This window comes from Schistocerca cancellata, chromosome 3, assembly GCF_023864275.1.
Source record: "Schistocerca cancellata isolate TAMUIC-IGC-003103 chromosome 3, iqSchCanc2.1, whole genome shotgun sequence".
NCBI classification, from domain to species: Eukaryota; Metazoa; Arthropoda; class Insecta; order Orthoptera; family Acrididae; genus Schistocerca; species Schistocerca cancellata.
Genome location: NC_064628.1, coordinates 714,868,192 through 714,892,309, shown reverse-complemented (window position 1 = coordinate 714,892,309; position 24,118 = coordinate 714,868,192). Strand labels below are relative to the sequence as shown.

Genomic DNA, 24,118 nt, shown 5'->3' with positions numbered 1-24,118 from the left:
AGTTAAGCCCTATCTTTTCGCAGCCAAAGAGTCGAGGACAGGTTTCTTGGGAAGGTTATCACATGTATTAGCACAAGTGGAACACTTTTTACTGTCATCAATTAGCTTCGCTGTGACGGATTTATTTTTTGGTAAATATTATCTTCTGTATTAGATGTAACCTATAAATTTTTCTTTCCTGTTTCTTTATTAAATTCTACAGCACTTAGACCTGTGAATGTTACTCTCTAAAAATGTGAGATTTACTGATAGTTTGTATCAATAAATTATGTATTCGTTATATTCACTATGTTGCAAAGTTTTTATGACGACTAAAATTACGGAAATGCTGCATAAAATGTCTTTTCGCTTCCTTAACTTGATTGTCTCAACATTGCAAGTTTTGCTGGCGACTGCAACAACGTTGGCAGCACTAAAGTCTTTGTTACGGCAAAGATGGCCAATATAAGCTGTTTGTGACATGTAGCATGTTATTCTGTTTACTTTTACTACCGTTTAAAAATATTTTTATTTGCGTCACGATGAACAAACTCAGCCACCCAAAAAATTAATCGTGTTCCAAAATAGTGATGGACGAATATAGACGTCAGACTGTATTACAGACGTCAGACTGTATTCGTTGTGGAGCCGGTTGTTGATGTGGGCGTTACGTGTCAAGTAACTGCTTGACAGCAGCGAAGGTACGGTGATAAACCATGCTGCGCTTCGTAGAAGTAATAGATTAAACAGAAAGTTTTACTTCCTATAATTGGTTCTTTAATAAGGAAATTTTGTTTTGTTGTGCCTTTTATTTACAAAAATAACATTATGTTTGTAAAATAATGTCCATAAAGCCAGTACCACGCATCGTAAGTTAACTAAATTTTAATAGCGTATGAGAGGTAATACTAGTACAATGTCGCTCACCTTGTAATTATTTTGTTTGAACTTGCCACCCGTAGCACACTGTCAGCCGTGAATTTGACAGTTTGTTTTTTCGTGGTCGAATTACTTTCGGTTTTCCCCTGAAGAATGTGTAGCTAGTCTGTCGTTATATATTTTATGTTATTTTCCTTTCATCCATGTATCCTAAACGAAAATTATGATATTTTTTTCTCATTGTGCCAATTCTCTATTAATAGCTGCTGGTATTGATTGAAAAATTTGTAGATATAAAAGTTCCTCGTAGATGCACTAATCTGATCAGAATAATAGTGTTAATGCTGTACAATAATCAGCAACATTATTGTATACTGAGTATACTGAACGAAGGGTCGTGTTTGCTTTGTCTCTGTGTCTAAACTGATTTTCTGTATCTAATGATGTCAAAAGCAATTAAAAATAAATTCTTTATTGTGTCCTCTTGCCCATTCTCATCTAACGATATAGTATTGGCATCTATGCCATACAAGATGTCATTTCATTGTGTGGTTCATAAACTAGTTAATGGACTCCAACAGCTCTCCATAATCCACAAATCACATATAAAAAATACTGATGTGTGCTCTGTGTTAGATGTTTGATATTTCTAAAGAGCAGAAAGATATTTTATTGAGACTTGGACCATAGTGCATGCCGTATCTTGTGGTGTTGTGATGAAATAGTTTGGTCTGAAATATGCCCAGTGAACAGTTTTTTATTTATAATCTATATTCTTCCCTTCCCCTACAGCTTTTACTGTCTACAACTCCCCCAGATATTGTTTAAGTTAATCCTTGATGTCATAACACATGTACCATCATCCTGTCTCTTGTTCTTGTCAATGCTTTCCACATGTTCCTCTCCCCACCAGTTCTAAACCTCATTTCTTGTCTTATCAGTCCACTTAATATTCAGTATTCTTCTATAGCATCATATCTCAAACATTTTTTCTTCTTTCCCAGTCTTCACATTTTTCGCTTTGTCTACTTTGTGGTTCCCAATTCTGATCTTACGTTTATCACTAATCTCATTTCTGCTACCCATCATTACTTTAGTGTTTCTTTGGTTTGCCCTCATCCATAGTGTGTGTTCATTGAACTGTTTATTACATTCAGCTGGTCCTGCAATCCTTCCTCACTTTTTCTCGGGATAGCAATGTCATCGACTCGAACTGTTTCATTCCTGTCACTTGCATTACAGTATTCTAGCCTTAATGGCTGTAAAATTTGGGATAAGGAACAGTTGATTATTTGTGATTCTAGAGATTATTAAAGTATTATCTGTGAACTTTATCATATTACCTGAAAATTAATTTCCAAAGGATGCCTGGCTGGATGATAATAGTGTGTCTTCTTAGGGAATGTGATTTACTGGATGGTCTTGTTTCTTGTCAAAAGAGTTTAGACGTTCAGTTGTTCTACATGGCAGTCATATCCACTATTGAAGAGCAATTTGGGACTGACTCTTTCTCCACAAAAAATTTTGCCACACAATTTCAAATACGGTTCTTACAGCAGAGGATATACAAAGTAAATCATGATGCAATATTGCATTAGCTGCCAACATTTATGGTGTTGCTATAGAGAAGCTGTGATTGTTTGGCTGCTGCTTAGTACCAAGTGCGGTTGCCTGTTGATACGACACAGGATGCACACTCAGCATGAATTTAGTACAAGTCCTCATCCGTTTACCAAAATTTATGTTTTCTGTGAATGCCCTGAGGCAAGTGACACGATGGTTCCCATGAAAATTCTACAGCCATGCCATTCTTACCTTTGCTACATTTATGATGATGTCTTCACCAACAGGACAATAAACCTTGACCTTTCTTCCCTCATCAGTTCTTGAGTGACTTAATTGTGTATGGAGTGTTGTTGATGGTAAGTGAAATTTATGTTGGTTTTCAAAATACTGTTTGTTAAGATTTTCTGTGGAATCATACTGTGTGTTTTCACATTTTTAGTGATAATAATAATGTGGACAAGGACCCAAGAGTTGTAGAATTTTCCTGTTTGCCTCTTTGTTTATTATAAACACAGTCTTATTTAGGAAAGTACTCAGGCCTGAAGGACATAGGCCCCTAATATTAAAGTGGTTGAATGCAGCATAAATATGCACAAGACCAAACTGTATTTAGTGGATTAAAAAATGGTACATTGGTTTATACTGTGTGCACTGGTTCTCTCATTAATTTTTCCAATAACTTTGTTAAATATCTTGGGCCCTCCAAGTAGTGCCGATTCACATTCCACTTCATGGAGAGAATGGTACATTCAGGGATTTATTTATTGCCATGATGTTAGCAATATTTATGTTCTGTAGCAGTATCTGAAGTTTGTTGATATTCTGATCTGTCTCTAATTACCACCTCATTTGTGGAATTTTAAACATTTATCTCATTCATTTGATGCTTAGGTAGTTGTCTAGGGTAACATACATTGCTTTGATAATATTCTGTACCTATGTTTTTGTGGCAGTGCTTCATGGGCAAAGGTATTATATGCTCAATTTGCTTCTGTCAGCCAGTCACAGCACAGGACACATGATCTCATCAGCCACTCATAGCACACATTTATATCTTGCTTGTCACAATTATTTAGTTGTCTTTAAAAAAAAAAAAAAAAAAAAAAAAAAAAAGATGTGTGACTTAGCCTGAGGTCCTGTATGATTGACTGACTTGTCTGTTCTGTATTGGCTGACAGATGCATGTCAAGCAGCTACCACCTTGATTTCAGCACACTCTCAAAGCTAACTTGCTGTATTTGGCACTTTCATATTTATACTTGCATATTATGAAAATATGTCCTTTAAGTGATATGCCACATTAAAGATATCTTCAAAACATATTGGTTTTAGTGTGGCTTGTTCTGCTATAGTGGGTGGAAGTGTGACTTTGGTGCATAAAACTGCTGACATTTCACTTATTTGTGTGATTGTTTGTAGTCCTACTGTGGTTTGAATTCTGTGTAAAACTTTATATGGTAATTGTTGATTCAATCAAGTAGTGTCCAAACTCTACTGCATTTGTCTTCCTTGGACAAGCAGGACTACACATGATTCAGATCTGTAGGATCAAAATGAATTATAATGACCTGCTGTCTAAAAATTGCCAGTTATATCAGTGAACTTTTGGCAGTTACTAACATAATGTCAATAAAGTGGTCGGTAGGCTTCTGTGACTGGATACACAGATCGGAAATGTTTTCAGTTGTAAAAAGGCAGATAATTGACATTTGGCTAAGTACTTTTTTCATAATGTTTCAAGAGGTCAGGGTAAGTGTTTGTTACCCAAATGGTGCAAAGATGGTATGCCTTCATTAGAGCTCTTACTTTGTGCCACATGAGAGTATGCACATTACATATTATGTTGATTAAATGTTCTCTTTCTGGACTGTGTCACATCTGAAGATGGCAACTGTTTACCAAAGCTGGCAATGGGAATATTTTATTTATGTGAGGGCATACTGAAAAGTAATGCTTCTCAATTTCTTAGTCCATTATACATCTACACTCTGCAAATAACCGTAAGCACATGGCATTGTGCCAGTTAAATTATTAAGGTTTCTCCCTATTTCATTCACATATAGAGAACAGGAAGAATCACTGTTTAAAAGCCCTGTGCATGCTGTCAACAGTCTACTCTTGTCCCCCAATTATAATGTGACTGATATGTTGGTGGTTATTAGTATATTCCTAGAGTCATCATTTAAAGCCAGTTCTTGAAACTTTGTGAATAGGCTGTCTCGGGATAGTTTATGTCTATCTTCATAGAGTCTGCCAGTTCAATTTCTTCAGCATCACTGTGACACCCCCCCCCCCCCCCCCCCCCTATGGGTCAGACAAACATGTGCCTATTCCTGCTGCCCTTCTGTGTACATTCAATGTCTCCTGTTAGGTCCAACACACTATTGAGCAATATTCTAGAAAGGTATGCATGAGTAATTTCTAAACAATCTCCTTTGTAGACTGGATGCATTTCCCAAGTACACTACCAATAAACCGAAGTCTGCAACCTGCTTTACCCATGACTGAGCCTAAATGATCATTACATTTCATACCCGTGCAAATTATTAAACCCAGATATTTGTATGAGCTGGCTGATTCTATCTGTGGCACATTGATATTAAAGGCGTAGGATGCTATGTTTTTTATTTTGTTAAGAGCACCGTTTTACATTTCTGAACACTTGTAACAAGTTGCCAAGCTTTGTGCCAACTTGATATTTGATCAAGATTCAACTGAATTCAGACAGTACTTCATTATAAGTAACTGCATCATCTGCAGATGTTGTCCTCAATGTCATGAATATACAACATAAACAGCACCCAAAACACTTCCCTGGAACACACCCGAAGCTACCTCCACATCTGATGATGACTCTCAACACAAGATGGCACGTTGAATTCTCCTCAGCAAAAAAATCCTCAGTCCGGTCACAAATTTCGCGTTATACCCCATATGGCATTTGTTGCTGAGTAAAATGCTTTTCAGAAATCAAAAATACTGCATCTACTTAACTGCTGTGATCCAAAGCTTTCAGTATGTCATATGAGAAAAGTGTGAGTTGGGTTTCACATTCTCGATGTTTTTGGAATCCACGCTGGTTGGCATAGAGCAGATCATTCTGTTTGAGGCATCTCACTGTGTTTGAGCTGAGAATATTTTCTAAGCTTCTGCAACAAACTGATTTCAAGAATATTGGACAGTAGTTTTGTAGATCACTTTTTGTAAATGAGTGTGACCTGTGGCCTCTTGCAACCACTGGACATGGTTTTCTGTTTGAGGTATCTACTATAGATTGTAGTAGGGATAATTTAGGCGCAAACTCAGTACAAAATCTGATAGGGATTCCATTGGGGCTTGGCTCTTTGTACAGTTTTAATGATTTCAGCTGTTTCTCAATAACATTGACATGAACACTTACTGCTGTCGTCTTTTCAGTGGCACAAAGACTAAATTGGGGCAATTCTCATAGATTTTCCTTTGCAAAAGAACATCTGAAAATGAAGTCAAGCACTTTAGCTTTAGCTTTGGCTTTACTACCCCCAATTTAAGCTCCTGTCTCATTTGCAAGTGACTGGACTCTAACTTTGGTGCCACTAACAGCCGTTACATGTGATCAGAATTTCTTTGGGTTCTGCAAAAGATTGCTTGACAATAATTTGCTACTGTAGTCATTGAAGGCATCATGCATTGCTCTCTTGATAGCAAAATACATTTCATTAAACATCTCTCTGTTTATAGTCCGACACTTTGTTTTACATCTATCATGCAGTAATCTCTGTTTCTTTAGAAGTTTCATTACAATGACTGTATACCATGGAGCTTCCCTCCCATTAGGAACTGTTCTACTGGATACATATCTATCCAGTGCATGGTCAACTACTCTTTTAAACTTGAGCCATAGTTCCTGTAGATGCTCCTGCTTTGTGCTGAAAGTTTCAAGCTCCTCATTGAAGTATGACACTACTGATTTTTTCCTCTAGCATACTGAATATATATATCTTCCTGCTTGGTTTAGTTGTCCTTTGTACTTTGGTAATCATTGTTACCACAAACCTGTATGGTCACTGATATTAGTTTTGATGTGGACGTCCTCAAAGACGTCAGGTCTATTCATTGCGATTAGATCCAATGTATTTCCATCATGAGTGGAGTTCCTAACTATTTGTTCTAGGTAGTTTTCAGAGAAGGCATTTAGTAACGTTTCACAGAATGCATTATCATGCCTACCACAAACAAAACTGCAATTTTCCCAATTAATTGTTGGATGATTAAAGTATCTACTGATGCTTACAGTATGATTGGAGAACTTATATACCAGCAAAATGAGGTTTTCTGTTACATCAGGAGATGACTCTGGTGGATGATAGAAGGATCCAATTACCTTTTTATGCCCTCCCCTGATACTACAACTTGCCTTGTCAATCTTGCATGCAGCTTCAATTTTTATCTCGATAGATTTAAGTTTCTTGTCTAATGCGACAAATACGCCACCTCCATTTCCCGTTAGTCTATCTTTTCAATATACACTTAAATTTATCACAAAAATCTCACTGCTATCAATTTCAGATTTCAACCAGCTTTCTTTTCCTAGTATTATGTGAGCTGCATTGCTTTTCAGAAACACTTCAAACTATGGCACTTTGTTATGGCTGCTTTGAAGTTAACTACCAGGATTTTAATATTCCTGTGTGTGGAAAGAGGGATCTTACTCTGTGTTTCTTACAGCTTCTAAAAAATACTTCCGTGCACTCTAGACACAATCATCTACCTGGGTAGCAGCCTCTGATGTATACCACACACCTGACCCATTTTGGGGGCCTACAGGTCCCAATTATACGGTGCAAATTCAGGAAGTTGCAGGCTAGCTTGTTACAGACCCCTTGAGGTCTTTGCTTCAGTCATTCCACTCAGTTCAGACCCAGGGGGCTACGATCAGTTCTGGAGACAGTGCTGTAAATTGTGAGCTTCTCTGAAACTCTGTTCAGTGAGCTGGTCTTTTAAACCTTCTCTGCCAGTCTCTGGGACAAGCCAAGTTCCAAGTGTAACTTGGAGCCCAGATGATAGGCATCGTTTGTTCCAATGTGCACCACAATCTGCAGCTGATTGCAACCTGTTCTGTTAGTGGCTGCCAGTGTAGCCGTCAACAAGTTGAATGAGGCCCGAGGCTTACACACTGAGTGTTCTTACATGCCTCATGCTGGCATTTCCGTAAAGGGTTCTATTATTTGCTGTATGTTTGAACTGGCATTGATTAATAGACCCTACCCTTTTGCATTTGTCCCCTCTTGACACAGGACAAAGCAGGTTTCCCGAAAACAGGTGAGGTGAGTCCTGTTGGCTCAGTTTCACTTTCACTGAAAGGCAGCAGCTTGAACTTGTTGGTTAGGGGGGTCGGTATAACAGCCTGAATCCTACCTAGTCCCCATCTACCCTGTACAAGACACCTAGAGCCACCACTGACAGGCCAGTCATAGTCAAAAGGTTGAGTGATGACACTTGTGCTTCCTGTAGAGGAGACAGAATCCACAGGAGAGGCAGTACTCAAAGGTGCCTTTAGTATTGGTGCCACAGGTACATGACTCTCCAGACACACCAATTCACAACAACTGTCAATCATTTGATAGTAGTCAGGACGATTTCCAGCTGCTTACAAATGTCAACCAACTCATCGCATGTTCAAGAACATCATTCACAGTGGAGCCGCATTGTTGGTAGTGCAATGTATTACAGTACAGTGAACAAATAACTTTAAACTAATCTTGCTGACTACCTTATAATCTGTTGAGGTAAAAAATTACTTATTTCCTTTGAGAATTGAAGCAAATACACAAAACAGCATTTCTATAAATGAAACCTGTGGTAAAAGTTGCAGGTTTCCCCAACTTTTTGAGGTTATTTATAGTCATTAACAAACTCAAAAATAGAGATATTTTACAATACATGCAGATAATAAACTACTTGACAGTTGCTGAGGACCAAAGACATTGTTGGACGGGAATAATCACAGGCAGTGTTGGACGACTTGAAACGCAGTACATATGTAAGAGAGCTGGTGTGATATACAGGGCTATTACAAATGATTGAAGCGATTTCATAAATTCACTGTAGCTCCATTCATTGACGTATGGTCACGACACACTACAGATACGTAGAAAAACTCAGTTTTGTTTGGCTGAAGCCACACTTCAGGTTTCTGCCGCCAGAGCGCTCGAGAGCGCAGTGAGACAAAATGGCGACAGGAGCCGAGAAAGCATATGTCGTGCTTGAAATGCACTCCATCAGTCAGTCATAACAGTGCAACGACACTTCAGGACGAAGTTCAACAAAGATCCACCAACTGCTAACTCCATTCGGCGATGGTATGCGCAGTTTAGAGCTTCTGGATGCCTCTGTAAGGGGAAATCAACGGGTCAGCCTGCAGTGAGCGAAGAAACGGTTGAACGCGTGCGGGCAAGTCTCACGCGTAGCCCGTGGAAAATTGGCTCATGCCAGAACTGGAGACCGACAGCGCCGACTTCATCTTTCAACAGGATGGTGCTCCACCGCACTTCCATCATGATGCTCGGCATTTCTTAAACAGGAGATTGGAAAACCGATGGATTGGTCGTGGTGGAGATCATGATCAGCAATTCATGTCATGGCCTCCACGCTCTCCCGACTTAACCCCATGCGATTTCTTTCTGTGGGGTTATGTGAAAGATTCAGTGTTTAAACCTCCTCTACCAAGAAACGTGCCAGAACTGCGAGCTCGCATCAACGATGCTTTCGAACTCGTTGATGGGGACATGCTGCGCCGAGTGTGGGAGGAACTTGATTATCGGCTTGGTGTCTGCTGAATCACTAAAGGGGCACATATCGAACATTTGTGAATGCCTAAAAAAACTTTTTGAGTTTTTGTATGTGTGTGCAAAGCATTGTGAAAATATCTCAAATAATAAAGTTATTGTAGAGCTGTGAAATCGCTTCAATCATTTGTAATAACCCTGTATTTAAAATGAAAAGTGGTACAGATTCCACCACATGCGAAAGTAGGATAACAGACATAAACAACATTCATGTTAGACGCAGTTCAGAGTCTCAACGTAAAGGTCAATATTGGACTGACAATAAGGAATATGCCCTCCTCAGGCTCTAATCCACATTTTTGCACCTGTTTTCATGCTGGCTACCAATCTGTTGAGCAGTCCATGAAGGATATTTTCCCTCTCCTTTCAAGGCAGTTTTCAGTTCTTGCATGGTTCAGAGAAAGGGTGCTCATTGACAGGCATGTGCATTTAACAGGCTTCTGAGCATACAAACCAGTCTGATTAAATCGCCCTGAAATGGCTGGCAAGGGCATGTGTACTGGTAGCGGTTGTGAGGTCTGCAGTCATCTGCCTAGGAGATGTCTGTTCCTTTTTGCCTAGGCCTGTGTATTGATGCCCCTCTTGCAGTGTGGTGATCCATCTACAACCACCGGCATGCCTTCATATAGCATTTCTATCTTTAGTGGCCTTTTTCAATCACAAGATGACATTTTTGCATACATTTATTGCTGTGAGCAAAGTATTGACACATTGACCAGGTTCAAGCTGTCCAACTGCTCATCCACAATCGTGAGTACTCAAGCGGTGTCTCACAGAGGTGTTGCCATACTTCACTGAATGTTACACTAATCAGTTCAACAACTACCTTCGTCAAACATCACAACTGCACCAGCTGTCAAATGCCTACAGATTGTTCATGCACAGGTTTCGCTGCAGTTAACACATTCCACCCTGTACATTTCCTTTTACTATCATTGGTAAGGAGTTCTGTAGCAATTGTCGATTGTTACATAGCAGTTGGTGTTAGTTCTGTAGGAAGTAGTTCCTTAGAAATTGTCAGTGTATATACTCCTCTCGAAGTGAAAACTAGATGTACCGTATCATAATATGTTGGTTTCAATACTGTATTTGCTACAGTAACTGGGATAAAAAACAAAATTGTGTTTTGCTAAAGGCGGACCACATCCAAAAACACATGTATTGTTAAAGCAAACATGGAAAAAGGAGCTTCAAGCTGAAGATGATTGAATCACAAATGTCGAATTCCTACGAATTAAGAGTATCCACAGGACAATGGTAGCTTCCTAAAATTCTTGAAAATGTATGTTTATATATACTGAAATTTGGGGTGATCTATTCTTTTGCAGTAACCATGAATCGCAAACCCTGATTTGCTATGAAATAATTTATGCAAAACAGTTGCACCAGTAATTTGTGAATGTTTTCAAAAATATAGTTTTGTAAGAATCCAAAAATTATCAGAAATAACATATTTCCCACATAATTATGCAGTGAAATTAAAGAATGATTATTTTGAAGGAGGATAGGCCTGCTGTTTCAAAAACTGTAAAATAACACTAATAAGTTTAAGCCTACAGTTGACAATAAAATTACAGGTTATGTCGGCACTCGCAAATGTTCGAAATTCCACACTATATAACAATACAAACGAGTATTGACACAATCAAAGAAAGGTTATACAGAAGTGATGATGTTAACAGCAAGATATGCGAGTCTAGAATTTCAAATCGGCATATGAATCTGGCACACATTGCCTCACACAAAGGAAAATTCCAAAGTCGGCTTTAACGTATAAATAATGGTGCAAATTGCATGGATTTTTTAATCAGCTTATCCTGTGACAACTTCTGCACTGGCATGGTGAAGATGAACACTGCAGCATCAGTTTATCTCAGTCAAAATTGCAAAATTTGCAGCATCAACAAAGCCCGTCTTCAGCTGACATCTGTTCAAAATATCTCCGTGTTCATTGAGATATTACATGTCATTCATATTACTTGGTTGACGTTCCCATTTTGTTGATGCAAGTTGCAACCCTCTGCCACTGGAGGGCTCCGAATTGTAGCATATAACATGGCAGTGTGTAACATAACTATGTTGGTGCTTGAGAAACAGTGTGCTGTGATTGAGTTTCTAACTGCATAAGAGTTCGCCCACACATGGAGCGCCCGCTGCTTCAGCATGGCAGTGCCAGACCACATGTGAGCGCTGTGAGATCTGCAACAATCTGACACCATGAGTTTTCTGTCATCGATCACTCTCCATATGGTCTCGACTTGACCTCATCTGATTTTCATTTGTTTCGAGAACTTAAAGACCACATTCAAATACTTCATTTTGAGTGATGAAGCAGTGAAAGCAGAGGTAGTCAAGTGTTGTACAGTGACATTATTAACAAACTGGTCTATTGTTGGGAGAAATGTGTTTGTCGCCAGGGTAACTGTGTTGAGAGATAAAGATGTAGGATAAAGATGTAGAGTGTTAGTAACATTTTTTTTTTAATTTAAAAAGCCTTTAAGAGTTTTAACATAAATAAATTCCAAGGCATCACATTTCAGCATGACCTTGTCTATGTAAGTTATTGTGACATAATAGATTATTTTACGAGGTGGCTACATATTAATTAATTGGGCAGTTGTACTAATTGGACCCAAAAATACACTGCTGGAGTAAAAAGTGAAACACCAAAATGACATGGTAGGATGATGATGTAACTTCATATATGTATACACCATTACTGGGTATGTAAATGATTGAGAATTGCAATTCTCTGTGATATCTAGAGCAGCCATCTGAGTACATTAGTATTGTTCATGTGTAGTTTTGTTACTGGGAATGCTAAGGTATGAGCAGTGTCAACAATGACATATGTTGAGTGATCACTGTGAAGGACACAGCGGTGCTGCCAACTCTTGCGAAAGTGTGCAACCTCCAGATCTGTGGGCCATTTGGATGTGCCAGTGGCTCAGTGTTAGACTGCATGGGAACACAACAGCAATCATACATGCCAAGGTTCTGGTCAATCAATTCTGACCACCTCAAGGTAGGTTCGCCATGTTGTACACCAAACATATCGTAACCCCTTCACACATGCACCTGCCGTCCGAGGTTAAGTAATGGACTCGCATGATATTCTGTGTCATCCTGCACCATTGGCCAAGATTAGCAACAGCCTGACTAGGGAATAACAATTGCATGTGTAGTCTGACATTAACACGACAGCACAAACAGCTATGTTTGAAGTGGTGCCATGGCTGGGAAGTGTGGACCTTTGATGAATGGCACTGCTTGATGTTAAGTGATGTATTGTGGTTTCTGCAGTACCACAGATGACCACTGTGGCATATGACAGCGACCTGGGGAGAGGTCCCATTCTTCCAGTTTTTTGGAGAGGTGCAGTGGTGCTACTCCTGGTGTCATGGAGTGGCCATGGAGTTCATAGTTCAGTTCATAGCTGCTAGCATGTGAGGGAGCTCTAATGGCACAATAATGCCACACAGACACTTTGCATCCTCATGCATTACCTCTCGTGCAGTAGGATCATGGTGCCATGTTTCAACAATACAATGCTTGTCCACACATGGCATATGTCTCTATGATGAGATATTCCTGTGACCAGAAAGATCCCCAGATTTATCCCAGTAGAACATATGTGGAAGCAGCTTGAATACCAACACCATCACAGTGCCACTATCCAGGATATCAAGCACCAGTTACAAAAATTGTGGGCTGCTTGCCTCAGGAGAGGATACAATGGCATTATGACACCCTTCCCAACCTGATTAGTACACACTTCTAGACCAGAGGGGATTCATACTCATACTGATAAATGACCTCATACTGCCATGTTCTTTGTAAATTTGACTCAGTTTTGTAATCATTGAAATAACATCCCTTCCTGACCCAAGAAGTTTCATTTTGTTTCCTCCTCCCCTTTTGGGTGCTTCACTTTTTTTTTGTCAGGCAGTGTATATTGAAGAGTCTGGGGATAATTGCCACAAACTTTTAAATACTCTTCTATAGGAGCCTGTGAACACACAGTTAAGATTAAAAACACACACACAAACACACACACACACACACACACACACACACACACACACACACACACACACACACACACACACAACGTGTCAAGGAAGAAGAACAGCAAAGGAAAGAAAATTGAATACATCTCTTATTGAGTGTGGAAACAACTACAGGCGAAAATTATGTCTAACACTATATTGTTGCACTACAAATAATTAATTTGGCACAGTTGAGTAAAAGTTAAAACACCTGCTCCAGCTAATGTGAGGGGGCTGCATAAGCAGGTCAGATCAGAGCTGGCCAAATGTAATGGCATCAGGGGACTGTTGCTGATACAAGAACTGTGTTACTACGCCAGGTGGTTACTACATCAAAGACACAACAGGAATGGAAATATCAGCATTGTAGCAGGAAGGCAGAACCATTGCAGCATTGTTGGCCTGGTTACTTCACATCCGAGCCACAGTTTATTGTGGCTTACCTGATAAAACCGATGCTGTAGCATACTAAGGATTGGCCAAGGCTGTATGAATACTCATCATTTTTAGTCAAAGGTACTGCCTGCAACCTGCCTGCCACTATCCTGAGGTGGAACCTACATCAGTCCATGAGTCTACGAGTCTGCAGTGCTCGACTGTCACCCTCTGCAGACTCTACTTCTGCTAGCTGCAGCCCTGCTGCTGGTGACAAGTCTTATGCTGTGGACTTAATGCCCTTTAACCAGTGAGTCATTCAGGGGCCTACTTCAGCTGCTGCTGGCGTCCATCTGGAAGTTTTTGGCTATCATCCAAGGCTGTGCAGCCTCTTATCCACCACTGCTCGGGCAGGCAATTTCCTGGCGGCCTGCCTCTGCTCTGGATAGATATTGCTGTAGTGAGCTCCCTCTTACACACTGAGTCCATGTTGTAATCTTGCATGCCACTGCATGCCTTATCCGGTGTTAATTGGCTGCCTGTAGGCAGTGCGGCTACCACAGTTTGATGCTGACATGCTGGTGTCACTGACCTTGCTTTGGCAACTGGCACAATCGCTTCCTCGTCTGCATGGCACTGCTGCTTGGCTTATGCCCATCGGGCATTAGTCTCTCTGTGCATCAGGACAGCTATTGTAGTATGGAGTAATAAATGCGTGATTTATCACTGCTGTTTCACATCGTTAATATGTCAGATTCTCCCAGGCATCCCTTCACTACCTCACTGCTAGTGTGCCTGGGTGGTGGATTACCAGCATCTTGACCTCCTCTTACATCTTTCCACCACCTACTATAGCGGAGAACCACCATGATCGCTATAATTGGTGTTAGCCATTGAGTTGTCAGTACTGTAATGTAGTAGGTCATGAATTACCATACATGCAGGTAGTGTCAGCTATTCTTGGACAAGCTGGAATAGTGGAGGTAAAACAAATAAGGATGTGTCAGCATTTTAGCAGCATCAATATTGTTTGGATGCTGTGTTGAACACATAAAATAACCCTTCCCCCATGCAAGAATTGTAATGGTATGTCATTTTGCTCCTTTAATATTGACTATCAAAGAGTGTCCTAATTTTTCTGGGCCCCTCTGTATATATTCTGTGAGCCACCGAATGCTTTATTGTGAAGGGTGCCGTGTACCATGACTTGTCATTTCTTTTCCTGTTCCACTCACAAATGATGCAAGGGAAAAGTGACTTTCTATACACCTCTGTACAATCCCTGATTTATCTTGTCTTTGCAGCCCTTATGCAAAATGCATGTCAGCAGCAGTAGGATCATCCTAAAGTCAGCTGCAAGTACATGTTCTCTAAATTTTCTCAGTTGTGTTTTACAGAAAGAATGTCAGTCTCTCTTCCGGGGATTCTCATTTGAATCCACGGAGCATCTCAGTAACACTCCTGTGTTGACCAAACCTATCAGTAACAAATTGTGCAGCATGCTTCTGAGTTGGTGTTACACACTGTGCCTCACATAGGATTACTTTGTGCACAATCTGCCATGGCATCAGGCAATTCACAGAAAAGCTCTCATGAAATTAATCAAGGATTTCCAAAATTGCTTTACCACAGAAGACTGTAACACAGTTTGTAATTTTAATTATCATAACGATGTGAAAAAGACAAATAACAACTTTAGACTCTTGATGGAAGAAAGATCACTGGACTGAACGTGGTACATTTTCCATCTATTTCAAATATGCTAAACAATGTGCCCATTTTCTAACAAAAGGGTATTTTAAGTTATGTAGGGACTTAATAAAATAAGTGACACATGTTGTCCCATGCTAATACCAGTGCTCAACAAGAGTGGCGTGTTATCAGAGGAGAGTACATGTTTCGGTTTTCCTGCTGACACCAGTCTGCTGCGGTATGGATAACAGACGCATCATACGAGGCGTGTTTCTTAAGTAAGTACCATTTTGAAATTTAAAAAAAAGATGTGCTAAGATATCTCAATAATTTTATTTTTACATGAAAGCCAGTACCTTAATCTATGCACTGAGGCCATTACATTCTGATTCTTTTTTGTTTACTTTGTGTACTGAGTGTTTAAGATGCCACCGATAGTCGTGAGTCCCGCCGACTGTGAAGTACGGGCTGTTATAAGATTTCTTAGTGCTAAAGACCTAAAAGCGATTGATATTCATCGTGAGAGCTGTGAAGATTACACAGAAAAATTATGAGTGATGGAATGGTAAGAAAGTGGGTGAGAGCACTTAAAGATGGTCACACAGTTGTGCATGATGAACAAGGGAGTGGGCGTCCTTCAATCGTTAATGAAAGTTTGGTGCAGGAAGTGGACAATAAGGTGAGAGAAAACAGACACTTTACGATTTCCTCCTTGCATGATGACTTTCCTAATGTTTCTCGTAGTGTTTTGTATGGCATTGTGACCGAGCACTTAAATTACCGAAAATTGTGTGCACATTGGGTACCAAAAATGTTGCTGAATGGTTTAGACAGTGCATTGACTTTCCTTGAGCAGTACCACAATGACGGTGATGATTTCTTATTCCAAATTGTTACGGGCGATGAAACATGGGTGGCCTACGTCACAGCAGAATCAAAGCAACAGTCTTGGAAGTTGAGCAGGTTCATTGTTTTTCTGCAAGACAATGTTTATCCGCATGTGGCGAATCAGACCAAAGATCTCATCACATCTTTTCGATGGGAAACTCTAGACCATCCTCCATACAGCCACAATCTTGTGCCCAGTGGCTACCATCTGTTCCTGCATTTGATGAAACACCTGGGCTGTCAGCATCTTCAAGACGATGACAAAGTCAAAACAGTGGTGATGCAGTGGTTAACAAGTCAGGCGGCAGACTTCTGTGAGGAGGGTATTCAAAAACTGGTACAATGTTATGACATGTGCCTCAATATTGATGGAAATTATGTAGAAAAGTAGATTAAGGTACAGGCTTTCATGTAAAAATAAAGTTATTGAGATATCTTAGCACGTCTTTTTTAAATTTCAAAACGGTACTTACTTAAAAAACATGCCTCGTAGCATGTGTGATACGGTTAGGCAATGGGTAACATACTCCAAAGTTGGAGTATTGGGGCAGTATGATTTTAGTGGCCAAAATATCTAAATTACACACAGATATACTGTGAAATTCTATAAGTATATGGGTCAGACACAATGTTGTATCTAGCTGTAGTAAAATGATGCCAACAATTTGACCAAGACCATACAGACATGGGTGATGCTGATTGGGAAGTCAAGATCTTGCACCATATGATTTCTACCTTTTCAGCAAGCTGTAAGAACTTCAGGGAGGAAAGAGAATATCTAATGATCCAGGAATTAGGACATGCATACAGTGATTCTCAAATGACTCCATAACTGAGGAGTGGATTTCTGTCATCTAAACATTGAATGATTGGTAGAATGTTCCACTTGTTGTGTGATCACAATAATACATATGAGTCTGTTTATAATCTAGGCAGCAAGAGCACATAAGACCACTGCTTAGAGCACATGAAGAAGTTGTGTTGTCAAAGTATTGTGTGCCAAAATGGAATTGTCAACTCAACCAGAAACCCAAAATATCTTATCAGTGATACTGAGAAAGTATGTCACTGGAATCAGATGAGGTGCTTTGATTTTTGTGTGAAAATATGACCCCAGTGTCACCTCTGAAGTACATGTGATCACATTACTGCACATAGTGTGAGTTTGGAGGCTGACTTGAGGTGCAGAAAAGTGCAGCTGTAAGCCTGAGACCTAACAGACTTGGATTTTTTTTGTATAAATTGCATTATACTATCATCTGAGTAAGTGTCACATAAAAGAACCAGTTGAGCACAAACAATATCAGAAGTTAATCAGTTTTCCACTACAATCTGAATGATATGTTAATTAAGAACTGTTGCTGTGATTTTGCATCAAGTGTTATTCACATATATGCATTGACTAAGTCAATTTGCATGTTCTTGGTGAGAGAAAGCACCTGTTGCATAGCTCAACTGTGCCGATACTGGCCAAACAGTGCTATTTCATTGCTCCGACCATGTGCTGATTGATACCTCATTCCTGAGTCCTTGAGTGTTCAGCTTCAGCAGTTTCCCTATAAAAGGGATATATTTCAGATGGACAGATAGATAGGCATCTGCATCGTTGGAAAAAATGATGTATTGTCTATGGAGAGTCAGTGATTAATTTTACGATGTATTTATTTTTTATGACCCATTCCCCAATGAACCATGGACCTTGCCGTTGGTGGGGAGGCTTGCGTGCCTCAGCGATACAGATAGCTGTACCGTAGGTGCAACCACAACGGAGGAGTATCTGTTGAGAGGCCAGACAAACATGTGGTTCCTGAAGAGGGGCAGCAGCCATTTCAGTAGTTGCAGGGGCAACAGTCTGGATGATTGACTGATCTGGCCTAACCTAGCACTAACGAAAACGGCCTTGCTGTGCTGGTACGAACGGTTACTGCGAACGGTTGAACGCAAGGGGAAACTACAGCCATAATTTTTCCCGAGGGCATGCAGCTTTACTGTATGGTTAATGATGATGACATCCTCTTGGGTAAAATATTCCGGAGGTAAAATAGTCCCCCATTCGGATCTCCGGACAGGGACTACTTGAGAGGACGTCGTTATCAGGAGAAAGAAAACTGGCGTTCTACGGATCGGAGCGTGGAATGTCAGATCCCTTAATCGGGCAGGTAGGATAGAAAATTTAAAAAGGGAAATGGATAGGTTAAAGTTAGATATAGTGGGAATTACCGTATTTACTCGAATCTAAGCCGCACTTTTTTTCCGGTTTTTGTAATCCAAAAAACCGCCTGCGGCTTAGAATCGAGTGCAAAGCAAGCGGAAGTTCTGAAAAATGTTGGTAGGTGCCGCCACAACTAACTTCTGCCATCGAATATATGTAGCGCTACACAAGCATGCGTTGTGGGCACAAAGATAAATACTGGCGCCAAAACCTTTTTTTTTTCTCCGCCCCGAGTTTCGACCACTGCATTTTCATACAATGTCCAACGAAATAAATACAAATTCCGTATTGTTCATCTTCGAATGTAGCAGAATTTCAATGTACTACGAAAATCCGACTGGCAAGACTGTTGGGGATGTTTGTCAATATGGCCAACTCTACGTTCCGAGTTTTTTCCTACCCGTGAGAAGAGATGGTTGCTAATAGGAACCTGATGAATTGTGAATCACATGCAGTATTCTCTTCACCATAAGAATAATACGAAAATAAACATTTTGCCATGTATTCTTTCGTGTTTGCTGCTCTCATTTAAATCCTGTCTGCCTAATAAACTACGAAACTAGAGTGAAACAACAGCAAACGCGGAAGAATATACGTATCGTGTCATGTTTATATTCGTATTATTCTTATGCCTAATAGTGATATAGTCAGAAATGAAGCACGGCAACTGACTAGATTTTAAATGTAAGATGACTAATTTCTGTGCAGAATTTGATGTACTAAAGAAGCGGCCGCAAAGATTTTCAAACGGAGAAAAATTTGCGCCTAACTCTCGTTCAGAACATGTTCTATCATACGCAGTCTATTATTTGGTTCTTGTTGATCATTATCAAAGAAAGCAGCAGTGTAAGTAACAACAAACTGCAGTCTCTTGCCATTGTTTCGCTAATGAGACGATTCCTCTTTTTTAAAAAAGCGGCGGTAGCGCGCACAAAAGCAAGTCATGCCGCGAGCGGCGACAGGCCGTACACACGCACTATCAGAATACGACAAACAATGCATGACACAGCACAGTAATGCATTTTCAGCTTAGAGTGACGTAAACACCTATAACAAAGAAAACGGCACTTATCAGATCAAAGCAAAATAAGCAATCGATTCAAACCAGACGAAGCACGTGAAGAAGGAAGGGTACCCGTATAAATACGGATGGAGCGCCTGACGCATAGCAATGGCTACCTGGTAAAGCTTAACTGCTAAGCTTACGACTCGAACCAAACTACTGTAGCTGTATTGTCTTTAATTCGACCTAAATTGTATCTCGTATTACAATGGACCAACTTTGTTTCGATTTGGAGGTGCGGCCTAAAACTTTTCTCTCCCCTTTAATTTCGAGTCTCAAATTTCAGGTGCGGCTTAGATTTGGGAAATATTTTTTTCCTTTATTTCGAGTCTCATTTTTCAGGTGCGGCTTAGATTCGAGTGCGGCTTAGATTCGAGTAAATACGGTAGTGAAGTTCGGTGGCAGGAGGAACAAGACTTTTGGTCAGGCGAATACAGGACTATAAATACAAAGTCAAATAGGGGTAATGCAGGAGTAGGTTTACTAATGAATAAAAAAATAGGAATGCGGGTAAGCTACTACAAACAGCATAGTGAACGCATTATTGTGGCCAAGATAGACATGAAGCCCACACTTACTACAATATTACAAGTTTATATACCAACTAGCTCTGCAGATGACGAAGAAATGTATGATGAAATAAAAGAAATTATTCAGATAGTGAAGGGAGACAAAAATTTAATAGTCATGGGTGACTGGAATTTGGTAGTAGGAAAAGGGAGAGAAGGAAACATAGTAGGTGAATATGGATTGGGGGTAAGAAATGAAAGAGGAAGCCTCCTGGTAGAATTTTGCACAGAGCACAACTTAATCATAGCTAACACTTGGTTTAAGAATCATAAAAGAGGGTTGTATACATGGAAGAAGCCTGGAGATACTTACAGATTTCAGACAGATTATGTAATGGTAAGACAGAGATTTAGGAACCAGGTTTTAAATTGTCAGACATTTCCAGGGGCAGATGTGGACTCTGACCACAATCTATTAGTTATGAACTGTAGATTAAAACTGAAGAAACTGCAAAAAGGTGGGAATTTAAGGAGATGGGATCTGGATAAACTGACTAAACCAGAGGTTGTACAGAGTTTAAGAGAGAGCGTAAGGGAACAAATGGCAGGAATGGGGGAAAGAAATACAGTAGAAGAAGAATGGGTAGCTTTGAGGGATGAAGTAGTGAAGGCAGCAGAGGATCAAGTAGGTAAAAAGACGAGGGCTAGTAGAAATCCTTGGGTAACAGAAGAAATATTGAATTTAATTGATGAAAGAAGAAAATATAAAAATGCAGTAAATGAAGCAGGCAAAAAGGAAGACAAACGTCTCAAAAATGAGATCGACAGGAAGTGCAAAATGGCTAAGCAGGGATGGCTAGAGGATAAATGTAACAATGTCGAGGCTTATTTTACTAGGTGTAAGATAGATACTGCCTACAAGAAAATTGAAGAGACCTTTGGAGAAAAGAGAACCACTTGTATGAATATTAAGAGCTCAGATGGTAACCCAGTTCTAAGCAAAGAAGGGAAAGCAGAAAGGTGGAGGGTGTATACAGAGGGTCTATACAAGGGCGATGTACTTGAGGACAATATTATGGAAATGGAAAAGGATGTAGATGAAGATGAAATAGGAGATATGATACTGCGTGAAGAGTTTGACAGAGCACTGAAAGACCTGAGTCGAAACAAGGCCCCGGGAGTAGACAACATTCCATTAGAACCATCTGGTGAGCAAGATGTATGAGACAGGCTAAATACCCTCAGACTTCAAGAAGAATATAATAATTCCAATCCCAAGGAAAGCAGGTGTTGACAGATGTGAAAATTACCAAACTATCAGTTTAATAAGTCACAGCTGCAAAATACTAACGCGAATTCTTTACGTGAGGCAATACTGACCCTACGATTTATGTTAGAAGCTAGATTAAGGAAAGGCAAACCTACGTTTCTAGCATTTGTAGACTTAGAGAAAGCTTTTGACAATGTTGAGTGGAATACTTTCTTTCAAATTCTGAAGGTGGCAGGGGTAAAATATAGGGAGCAAAAGGCTATTTACAATTTGTATAGAAACCAAATGGCAGTTATAAGAGTTGAGGGGCATGAAAGGGAAGCAGTGGTTGGGAAGGGAGTGAGACAGGGTCGTAGCCTCTCCCCGATGTTATTCGATCTGTATATTGAGCAAGCAGTGACGGAAACAAAAGAAAAATTCAGGGTAGGTATTAAAATCCATGGAGAAGAAATAAAAACTTTGAGGTTCGCTGATGACATTGTAATTCTGTCAGAGACAGCAAAGGACTTGGAAAAGCAGTTGAATGGAATGGATAGTGACTTGAAAGGAGGATATAAGATGAACATCAACAAAAGCAAAACGAGGATAATGGAATGTAGTCGAATTAAGTCGGGTGATGCTGAGGGAATTAGATTAGGAAATGAGACAGAGTAGTAAAGGAGTTTTGCTATTTGGGGAGCAAAATAACTGAGGATGGTCGAAGTAGAGAGGATATAAAATGTAGACTGGCAATGGTAAGGAAAGCGTTTCTGAAGAAGAGAAATTTGTTAACATCGAGTATAGATTTAAGTATCAGGAAGTCGTTCCTGAAAGTATTTGTATGGAGTGTAGCCATGTATGGAAGTGAAACATAGACGATAAATAGTTTAGACAAGAAGAGAATAGAAGCTTTCGAAATGTGGTGCTACAGAAGAATGCTGAAGATTAGATGGGTAGATCACATAACTCATGAGGAGGTGTTTAAGAGGATTGGGGAGAAGAGAAGTTTGTGGCACAACTTGACTAGAAGAAGAGATTGGTTGGTAGGACAAGTTCTGAGGCATCAAGGGATCACAAATTTAGCATTGGAGGGCAGCTTGGAGGGTAAAATCGTAGAGGGAGGCCAAGAGATGGATACACCAAGCAGATTCAGAAGGATGTAGGTTGCAGTAGGTACTGGGAGAGGAAGAAGATTGCACAGGATAGAGTAGCATGGAGAGCTGCATCAAACCAGTCTCAGGACTGAAGACCACAACAACAACAGTGGAACAGCACATATAATTCCATCAATAGTTGCAAACATTTGTATGGTGGAGGTTGAAGTGCTTATTTGCAACCAAATACTTGGTCAGTCTCTGTATTGTAAGGTTGTGAGCAATATTAACAGTTAAAGAGATTGGAGGGGAAACAGTGGAGAGATTTTCTGAATTCCGTTAATCATTCCATTTCACCTGCTAGTGTGTGAGGAAACAGCGTAGGTGATATCAGGGAATGGGAAAGGGAATATGTCCTTCGCTACTGCTGTCTGAAATAGTGATGTTCTTCAAACCTTGGCAAGAGACCCAGGACACAATGTTGTGAAATATTTTTGCTCTATAATGTCTAACACTACCAAGATCTAACTTTTTGATGCTGCAGGACAGTAACAGACGTGGCTGGTAGGGATGCCAGTCTTTTACTGCAGCCCAAGCGACAGCACTGAGTGAGGTGATGCATTCATTAACACATTGGACTTGCATCAGGGAGGACAACAGGTCAAACCCCATGCAGCTATCCAGGTTTAGGTTTTGCACAATTTCCCTAAATCACTCCAGACAAATGCCATGATGGTTCCTTTGAAAATGCCTTAGCTGGTTTCCTTCCCCATCCTTTTATAATCCAAGCTTGTGCTCCATCTCTAATGACGTTGCTGTTGATGGAATGTTAAACGGTAATCTTCATTCCTTCTGAGGGACAGCAGCAGGCCTTTTCTTAATGTCCAGTACAGCGTATTGTGACAGCTAATTCACTAGAGACAAGTTACTTTTGGAGCTTGTAATAAAATTTGAATCTGTGGAACTACCTAGTTCATGGAAACAGCTTATTGCTCCACATAAAACTGGAAGCAATCGTACATACCTGAAAACATACCACAATATTATTGCTCTCACAAGTTCTGGAAAGAAAGGAGGATGATCAAACCATCCCCCCCCCCCTCCCCTCCAGGAGGCTCGCTGCTCTTTGACGGGTTTGTGCTTACCTCACTGTGAGAAAATCCTTTGCAGCATCTTTTCCCTTCCGTGCTGCATGGCTGTCCTCTTGCTATTCTTTTTCCCCTCTCTTGCGAAATATGTCTGGGATGTTGTTGGAAATTCTTTCTGTATATTCAGTTGCCGATGTCAGAACAGTCTTTCCATTGTCTTTCATTCTATCTTTTTTTCTGTTTTTCATTCCCCTTCTCCTATCTTTCCTCCACTTTTTTCTTCTTCCTGTGCATTCCTGAAGGCCAGCCCATGTGTCTGATGTGTAACAGATGACTGGGTAACACACAATTCCCAGCCCTGGGTTGACATGTAGTGTTCTCACATATCCCCTGGTGAAGGACACGTCCAGGGAGGGATGATTGCCTGAGCTGCTACCTTCTGATTGCCAGTTGGTCTCCCTGCCAGGTTTTCAGGTTTGACCTGAGGTGTGAACAATCACCTAAGGCGGGTGTGCCCCCTTCTGAGGAGGCGCCCAGTTGGAAGGAGCGCACCATTGGAGGTGCTGGTGATAATGGGGGATTTTCTCACAGTGAGCCAATCATCTTTTTCACTGTCAGCATCTGCCAAACATAAATGGAATGAGGCAA

The 24,118-nt window shown here is 40.2% G+C and overlaps 1 protein-coding gene across 1 annotated transcript in view; it reads left to right on the top strand.

The window, feature by feature from the left end:
- Positions 1 to 443: 443 nt before the first annotated feature.
- Positions 444 to 24,118, top strand: part of LOC126176534 (intermembrane lipid transfer protein VPS13B) — a 238,167-nt gene continuing 214,492 nt past the window's right edge. The window contains exon 1 of the mRNA XM_049923691.1: positions 444 to 680. The gene's annotated coding sequence lies outside the window, so the exon portion shown is untranslated. The remainder of the gene's footprint in view (positions 681 to 24,118) is intronic.